The sequence below is a fragment of the Coenobita brevimanus genome, chromosome 63, assembly GCF_032717465.1.
Source record: "Coenobita brevimanus isolate Jiangsu-jjx chromosome 63, ASM3271746v2, whole genome shotgun sequence".
Taxonomy (NCBI): domain Eukaryota; kingdom Metazoa; phylum Arthropoda; class Malacostraca; order Decapoda; family Coenobitidae; genus Coenobita; species Coenobita brevimanus.
This window is the reverse complement of record NC_137016.1, coordinates 7841361-7851242: the sequence shown is the minus strand read 5'-3', so window position 1 is coordinate 7851242 and position 9882 is coordinate 7841361.

Genomic DNA, 9882 nt, shown 5'->3' with positions numbered 1-9882 from the left:
AGGTGAGGTAGTGGAGGGAAGGTGAGGTAGTGGAGGGAAGGTGAGGTAGTGGAGGGAAGGTGAGGTAGTGGAGGGAATGTGAGGGGTGGTGGGAATGTGAGGGAATGGAGGGAAGGTGAGGTAGTGGAGGGAAGGTAAGGTAGTGGAGGGAAGGTGAGGTAATTAAAGGAAGGTGAAGTTATTGAGGAAAGATTAATCCTTCGAATATGGTGGAGATAATTTTGGTGTTCTCTTGCTGTTTCCAAACGAATTTATTTGGGGGGATGAATTTTCAAACTAGAAGAGTTATATATAGCATTTATTAGCTGCTTCACTATTAAAGGTCCATGAAAAAGTTAAATATAATTGTCTGAAGGTCTCAAGAATACAGTGAAAAAAAAATACAATATCGGAGTGAAGAGGATAAGAACAGAGAATAGGTTGGAGAAGATGCAGTATTGGTTTACATTTAGAGAGGTACTGGACATACAGTTAGAGAGGAGTTGGATTTACAGTTAGAGAGGAGCTGGATTTACAGTTAGAGAGGTAATGGATTTGGAATGAGAGAGGTACTGGATATACAGTTAAAGAGGAGCTAGATTACAGATAGAGAGGTGTTGGATTTACAGTTAGAGAGGTACTGGATTTGCAGTTAGAGAGGTGCTGGATTTACAGTTAGAGAGGAGCTGGATTTACAGTTAGAGAGGTACTGGACTTACACTTAGAGAGGTACTGGATTTACAGTTAGAGATGTACAGGATTTACAGTTAGAGAGAAGCTGGATTTACAGTTAGAGAGGTGCTGGATTTACAGTTAGTGAGGTGCTGGATTTACAGTTAGAGAGGGACTTGATTTATAGTTAGAGAGGTACTGGATATACAGTTAGAGAGGTACTGGATTTACAGTTAGAGAGGGACTGGAAGGAAGTTTGGGAAGAGACAAAGTTAGAGAACAGAAGCGATTTACAGCTGGACGGGGATGCTGGGCGCTGCACTTCCGCATGCAGATCAGGCGGTCAGTTTTACCTGTCAGATTAGAGGGTCTACCAGGCAGGTGGGAAGTGGCTCACCTGGTTACCGCGCCAGCCTCACCACGAGCCGTATTCTCGTCAGCTTAAGGGGGAACTCTAGCACTTCCTCCTGACTAGAATCTTATTCTAAATTGGCTTAAAGTTTCCACGTATTATTACTCTTTTTACTCTGACTGGGCCTAACATTTCCTCCTGTATCTTTTTACTCTAACTTGTCCTAAAATTGCCACCCTTCTATCTTGAATCCTGAGTTGTAACAGGAGATTACTATTGGAATATGGTGTTAATCACGAAGAAGTGCAGTGCTAAGGATGTGGAGCCACGACATTTTTTTGCTGTCAGTGAGCAATGTGAAATAACCTGCAAAAGGACAAAAATCTAGATCAAGTTAAAGTGAAATGAATGAAGGTTATATTTGCATGTAGCCCCATACTAATCTTCTGTATACTGTTGATGAACTCACTGTAGATATTAGACAAGGACCCTCTATAAGGAAGAAGTTGGGTGTCGTATACAGAATAAATCGTTTAGGAAGAGGTGTTTGAGAGCCTTACAAATGGACAAGCATTCACCTCCAAGCCCTGCCTAATTCATCACACCAGGTACACCTCCCTGGCCTTGTTTCCCACACCACCACCTCATACACATTAAAAAGTTACAAATACTGAATCATATTTGTTTTCAACCTGGCCCAGATTTTCGTCCTTTTGCAGCTCATTTCACATTGCTCAGGTGCAGAAAAAGAGTGCAGTGGCTCTACATCGTTATCATCGCACTTCTTCGTGATTAGCACCACAGTTTAGCGTTAATCTATTATTACAATTCAGCATTCAAGAATATATGGCAATTTTAGGCCAAGTTAGAGTAAAACGAGTTTAGTATGAAGTATGATTCACTGACACCTTAGGAGTAACAAGAGTAATTATCTCTTTGATTGCTTTTTTTTTTTTTTGTCAGATGCATTAAACTGTCTGGCAGTAGACAAAATAATGTGAATAAGTAGGACATCAACAGTGGAAAACGCTCAAAGTGTTCATTGGTTTCACGCATCTATCACTGCAGGAATTACCGTGAGATTTTTTTTTTTATTGTTTTCAAAGATAAATTCACCTGAGCCTGTATTTCCCCACGGATGGTATAGTTTTTCTGAATCAGAGAAATATTAACTGTTCTATTCTGGCTGCAGTTAAAAGACTATATTGAAGTTAGGAGTCGATTCTCTTTCCATAAAGGTGAAAAGCAGTTGCCAGTTACGTGAGAAATAGTAAATGCATTCATACTCCAAGGGGTAAGACTGCCTGTTATGATGTCAGTGTCAAAACAGTCGACTTACACAGCCAGAATGATTCCCATGGTCTCGGCAGCAGTGTATTTTCAGGAAGCAGGCAGTATCATAGCAAGTCATCAAGCATACATCGCAGCCTGAGCACCAAAGCCCTGTCGTATGTGCCATCATTTCATTTCTTGTGTCTTACCAAGCTCCTCGACGCAGTAAAAAACGAAACGAGGTTCATCTTGATTTTGAGAAGTGAGGTTTCCCACTTGTCGGCTAAGCACATATGTCGCAGGTCGCATTATAAAGCAAAAAAACGTCGCATTATGAAACAAAAGAAAATATTTCTTTGGTTCTCGGAAATAGCCTATGTAAACAAATAATTAAATGAATAAATAAATAAAACACTGAAAGAAAAAAGTATGAAAAACTTACAGGTTAGTTTTGTAAAAAGAAAAGAAAAAAAAGTAAGCACCTTAACTAAGGTATAACTTGACCTCTTGTTTTAACGAGGGTTTGAGCGAGTGACCGACGTCGATGAATAACTGAGTCAAAAACTGAGATCCTTCACGTAGGTCAAATAACCTCCGTGGTATGAATACCTTGTCCTTCAGAATGTGAGCATAATAGTGCCAAGCTATAAGTAAATATATAACTACAAATAATAGTAACACAGGGTATACCTTGTGAGAGAACCGGATGTTTACACTGATAACCTGGTATTAGACCGTAGAGCTTGCCTAATATCCTTTATGAACACTGTCCAGGGAGTGGAGGATTGGGCATAGATATTCGGTAATATCTGGGGATTAACTTTGGCAGTATTTATACATGATAAGAGATTTGGTTGGTAGATTTAGGCGTTATATTAAGATGGTGATGGGAGTTGAGTTCGGGGAGGGGTGATAATTGTGTCAGTCTGTGTGGACGTTTTGGGAGTGTTGATGAAGATAGTGGGAAAAGTGCGGTGTGGGTTGGTGGCAGTGTAAACATACGAGTCATGGAGGATGTGACATGGCGTGGGTGTCTCAAGTATTAACCCTTTCAACCCAAGGACGTCTTGTTTACATCCTAGTCATCTGCAGGACATTATAGCCAAGTTATAACAGACTTCCAACAGGAGAGGTTAGATAGTCTTGATTAACCCCTTCACTGCTAAAGGTCTCCCCCTAAACTGTTGTCAGATTGTCTCTTCAGCAGCAGCAGCAGCAGCAGCAGCAGTAGTAGTAGTAGTAGTAGTAGTAGTAGTAGCACCACCACCACGTCCATCTGAAGCGTAAACCTGGTGGACTGCAGGCATAAGGTGCCCATTTCCCGCAGTCCACCATCCTCATTTGGAGGGTAGGGAAGCAGTCGAGGGATCTGTATAACTGACAGTGAGCCGCCCAGTTACTAGTATATCGGTGCCACTACATGAAGGCGTCCCTCTCCGTCATCACATCTACGTTAGTCAGATTATATTAGAAGATTTATGTCATCATGTCTTGAAGGGATAAGGTTTACTCTGGAAATATGAGTGCAGTAATCTCTTCACCCACATCACTTTTCTTTTTTTATCTGTAGGCAATTTCATTCATTTTGCTGATAGACTTCTCGAATAGGAATACTTAAGTATGTATGTATGTATGTATGTATGTATGTAAGTATAGCCTTGATTAAACCGTAACTATTAGGGAGGTCTCCTAAGCTGGAGAAATTCGTCTGGTGGCAACAAAAAGGCAGTTTATAAAAATGTTGTCTCATTAAAGAATTTAAATAGAGACTGTGTGATGTTTTTTAGCGTAAAATGTGCGTCGAGTGGACTTGGAGTTTGGCCGTTTCAATGAGGAAAGAAGGCGTGAGAGCTGGGTATGATGAGGAAGAACTTTTGTAATAATGAATGGTGAGGAGTTGGATCAGAGTGAATTTTCTGGCACTGGGCGTGTTGATGAGGACTAGGCGTACTGGTCGAGATAAAGAAGATACAAAAGTGAGTGGATTGGGCATACTGGGCTTGAAATAGGTGGTGGAGGATGTGGATTAGACATGAAAAGGACGATGATGGAGGGTGTGGACTGGACGTATTGGTGTGTGGAAAGCAAGATAATGAAGGCTGTGAGTTGGTCGTTTAGGAATGATGAGTATGGTGGAGAGAGTTTAAATTTTCAAACGTAGTGACACGGGGTCGAAATGGGGGGCAATAGGACGAGAGTAAAGTGAGACGGACTGATAAGTGTACGAGAGAGAGAGAGAGAGAGAGAGAGAGAGAGAGAGATGAGGATTCTCGATATGGTAAGAGGCCCCGGATATTCGAACGGTGTGGTGGAAATGAGGGTAGAGTCACATACCTAAGAGAAAGATGGTATACAAGTAGCGTGGGTATACTTTGGCCTTTGGAAGTTACAGGTATGGGGTGGATGTGGTGTAGCTTTGGACCTGATATGACTGTGGTAGTGAGGTGTCATGTAGGAGATGTGAGCAGGTTAATATGAGAGGATGGTGCAGGTCATGGTGTGGGAGGTGGAGGCAAAGTGGGAGGAAGGAGAGAGAGAGAGAGAGAGAGAGAGAGTGGCGAGGATGGAGGATGTTATGGAGAGAGGGAGGGGTGAGCGGGGGTTTAATTAGCTGAAGTGGAAGACTGAATAATGACTGAAGTTGAAAAGACAATCTGTAAAATTAGGAGGTCCCACTACGATATATCAAGAGTGCAGATCTAATGATGTGATCTGGTGAGTTTGAGGGTAGAGGAGGTGTGGAAGACCAGGAAGCTGGCTGAATATGCTAAGCGAACGTGTGAGAGAACGACAACTTTAATTAGAAATACCTATGAGTTTTGAGGCGAGTTAGAGAAGCACAGCAAATCATTACAATACAGTTCTGCGAAAAAACTAAATGCAAGAGGCTGAAAAAGATAAATGGCAAGGAGAGAGAATTAACAACACTGATGGAGACAAATATTAAACAGGAAGTAAGAACTAGGTCATGGAGGAAATAAAAACACAAGGATACTTTATGATATTATTTTTTACTAATTCTTTGCATGACAATGGGGGAAGTCTGATAGGGCGAGTTCCTTCTTCTGATAAGTGGCCTCTGACTCTGTGACTGCTTGGCAAGTAAAGAGAAAACTGGACAGCGTCTGTGATAGTGAATAGTTATGTTTAGTGGTTAGGTATATTATTAATCCTTTCAGCCAGCAATGGTCTCTCGTAACTTGAAGATAATCGCCGAACGGTAGCGAAAATAGTATTATAAAAACATCTTCGTGCTAAACTCAAGAAATTATCTTGGTCCATCCGAAGCATTATCAGCGTATAAAATATTTAGAACGGAAAGATGTTTGATAGGAAAATGCTGTTATTAAAACTGAGGAACGAAATGGTTTGGTAACTAGCAAGCGGTAGAAAAAATAATTAGTGACACTGCGACTAGAGTATAATAAATATTAGGAAGATCAAGGAGTTAGATAAAATGCTGGTGAGTACTCAAAGCAATGGTTGTAGTGGAAAGCACTGCACAAAACATAATTATGGAAGTTAGAATGCAGTAGGGATGACGGTGCAGAGAAAATGAATCTTGGAGAATAGTAAAATATTACTGGTCAAGATACACAAACCAGCAATAATTAACAGACTGAAGCGATGACGCAAGAAACGAAGTACGAAATACGTAATACCATAAACAAAGTGAAAGACGGGCGTCATATCAGCTGCTTGAAAGTCCTTGACAATGTGTTCCTGAAAATCATGTAAACGAATTCGTAAACAAAGACGGTAGTTTTAAGTCTCGACAATTCTGTTCTGGTATTAAACTCTAAAATTCCCAAGTGAAAATGAAGTCATAAACACTGGAAAAAATGATGTCTTAAATAGCATGGAGTTTGTCGCAGATGGAGAGATAATTTCCATAAAACAAAATGGTTCCTCAGCAGAGCCAAAAATAATTGTTAAAGTAAGTATGAGAGAAGTTGTGTAAAAAAGCCTTAGGGAAGTTTCTGGAAGGCGGATGTGGTAAGAGTTATTGAGGAAAGTTAGTAGTGACATGGATATCCAGTGACAGCAGAGGCGGATCCAAGGAGTGGAAGGGGGCGACGGGAGGGGGGAGGGGGATGATTGAGAGCGACGAGGGCTTCTGGTCCCCCTTCTCCCCCTTTGGGACCCGAGGACTTCTTAAGATGTTCAATTTACCACATGGCATCGTTTCGCTGAGCATTTGAAATCTGAAGATATATTTGAGAATAAGCAATAATTGATCGATTACCATTTTATGAGGCAGTGTGCCATCCCTACATCTGTGTGTGTTTAATCATTTTTTTTTAATACTTGTTTTAATGTTTAACAAAAAATTGTTAACAGAAAGTCTACCACCATAATGTGAGTGGGGACTTGTCTGTTGTTACATAAAATGTATTTTTATGCCTGTATCCATGACTTTTATTGATCATATGCAGAATGTCTATCAAGGATAATACCCGCTGGAAAATCAACTCCCCTCGTGAAGAAGTGAAGGTAGTCAGGTATGCCATTTTGCAGGAAGGCTCTTTTAAGACCGAAGAAAAATTATGGAGAGGGAAGCAACATAGCCGATTAAGTCTTCGTATTTTATCATTATGCTTTAGCTAATCTGACTGTACTATTGGGTACAGAATAGCTCAGGACCAAGGCTACATGTTTATAAAACTTTAGGAGTTCTGTGTTCGGGAGGTATGATGATATGTTAGACGAATGCGACGTGACTTACAGCATGTCATATTACCACATGTTTAACCCTTTTTGCTGCCGACGACATTAAACGGAGCAACAGACTCAAACTGTCGGTGGCATTGATCGATTCATTGCCACAAAAAAATACATAATGGACCCCAGGAAGTTTGTTTGACTTGGCGTCTTGTGTGGATCATTTTGTATGCACCCAGACACAAAACACTTGGTACATAACAACTCTTTGCAATGGCATAACGTTTTTTCTAGATCTGCTGTGTACTGGTATGTTTCTTTTAAAGTACGTCTCTTTCAGTAAGAATATATCAGCTTCTCTTCTACAGAATGTCAGTTTATTTCTTTTTCGACAATTTGATAATGAAAGGAATAATTTGGCCATCACAATGGCTGAATATTTACATAACTCAGAAATGGGGAGAAAAATCTAGTGAGATAAAAAAAAAAAAAAATTACTATCCACATACGCCCACTCATATACATATATTAATTTTTATTTCATATTATCTTTCAACATGCTCAAGCAAAAATAAATGCAGAAAAAAAAAAATCTGAATACACGTGTCTTCCCTTTACGTCAGCGAGGCCGCCCACGAGTTATAACAACGAACTATAATAACCTACGTGGGTGGTTAATTAATAAGATTTCGACTGTCGAAACCAGGTAGGCTACGTCTGACTCTAATGAACAACTTTAAACCAAAAAAGTAAATACCCTGACTCTGAATAATTCATGCCATGGCAGCGTTGTGGGGATGGATAATTACATTCTCGACAGCGAAAGAGTGAAACAGCACAAACCAGATTCTTGTACCTATATGAGTACCTACAAGTTTCATATAACCTTTTTTTTTTTTTTTTACTCGCTAGAGTGGGTGTTCTTTTAATCGGCATGTGTATGGGGCAGCACTGGAGAGTGCAACACCCGCGTCCACCAACTGGTCTAAGGGCCGAATGTATGATTTTGCGCTGGATTTTAACTTTCTACAGGTTACTCTCAAAATCGAATAAATTCAGCCTTGTTAAACGCTTAACCTTTCCACCAGCATTGGTTCAGATGAGACCAAAACTGTTGACTTTACCCAGTGACCTTGGCCTTTGACCTTTCCCTGTGATCTTGACCTTTAACGGACTGTTCTCAAAACTGAATAAAATTTCAGTCTTACCTTATCCTCAGTCCTTCCTCCAAGTTTGATCTAAATTGGATAAAAGCCGTTGAAGTTGATTTCGTTAAGTCATTGACCTAACATTTCCACCTCCATGTTTGATCTGCTATTCTCAAAAATAGTAGGCTTGTTTATTGGCTGACCCTCAACTCGTCCACCAAATTCAGTCAGTATCGAATAAAATTTGTTTGAGTTACTTTGTTAACACACACACACACACACACACACACACACACACACACACACACACACACACACACACACACACAAACACACACCGATCAAGACACAACACCCGCTCTCGCTTCGCAAACACAGGTAATACAACAAAAACAAGGAAAAAGAGAAGACCTAGATTCACTGTCTCTCTAATGCATGGAGTCATTAAGGTAAACAATCAGGTATGGCCAAGCCCCAATCGTCCCCTGGAATGTGAGCTGTAACTGTAGATGTTCTACCCACGTCCACAATTGTATCGCTGGTTGAAGAGGGACAAGGTGCATATAGATTTTGTCCTAGTTCGGTTATCAAATTCGGGTTCTTTCAGTTGCCAGGTGAATATGCTAATCTGTGCACCACCTGTCAGCTGAATATGCTTATCTGTGCACCACCTGTCAGCTGAATATACTAATCTGTGCACCACCTGTCAGCTGAATATACTAATCTGTGCACCACCTGTCAGCTGAATATGATAGTCTGTGCACCACCTGCCAGCTGAATATATTAACCTGTGCACTACCTGTCAGCTGAATATGCTAATCTATGTACCACCTGTCAACTGAATATGCCAATCTGTGCACCACTTGTCAGCTGAATATGCTAATCTGTGCACCACCTGTCAGCTGAATATGCTAATCTGTGCACCACCTGTCAGCTGAATATGCTAATCTGTGCGCCACCTGTCAGCTGAATATGCTAATCTGTGCACCACCTGTCAGCTGAATATGCTAATCTGTGCACCACCTGTCAGCTGAATGTGCTAATCTATGTACCACCTGTCAACTGAATATGCTAATCTCTGCACCACCTGTCAGCTGAATATGCTAATCTCTGCACCACCTGTCAGTTGAATATGCTAATCTGTGCACCACCTGTCCGCCCCCTCCCTCTCCCCAAAAAAGATTCTTATGTATACAAACGAACACACAGTCATTTACCACTCAGTACTGGAACATTTAATACCTATGCATCAACCATACGTTCTTTGTTTTTATCCCATCATCAGCATAGAAATCCGTGGCTATGCTCCTCAGTCCTGACATTCAAGGCGTGGGTGACCAGCCTCGCTCGTCCCTTAGTGGCATTATATGAGCATTATTTTCCAGCTTCCCTTGGATGTGAACTCTTCGGGAACCCATCTGCTTGAAGCGCCTTAACCCATCAGACCACCAGGGGTCATTGGTTATATGCCTACCGTATGAAGTAATGAACATTTAATTTAGTTTGTCACTCATTGTATTCGCCTGAAGACAGCACTATATCCAGCGAGTGGATGAGTGGGCCAGCTGTCACACCGCGTTGAGTGTACTGTGCTCATCCGAAACTTGAAAACATTTTTCGTTAACGAAAAGCTCAGTCATAATGCTTTGATATTCTGATCCATCCAGCATCCAATCCAGTACTGTTTTGCCCCATCAAGAGAGTAGGGGCCCGGAGCTAGGCCAACCGATTCAAATTATGAGGCAAGAGGGACCGTTCGTTCCCCGTTAATGGCATTATGCAAGCAAGAGTGATTAA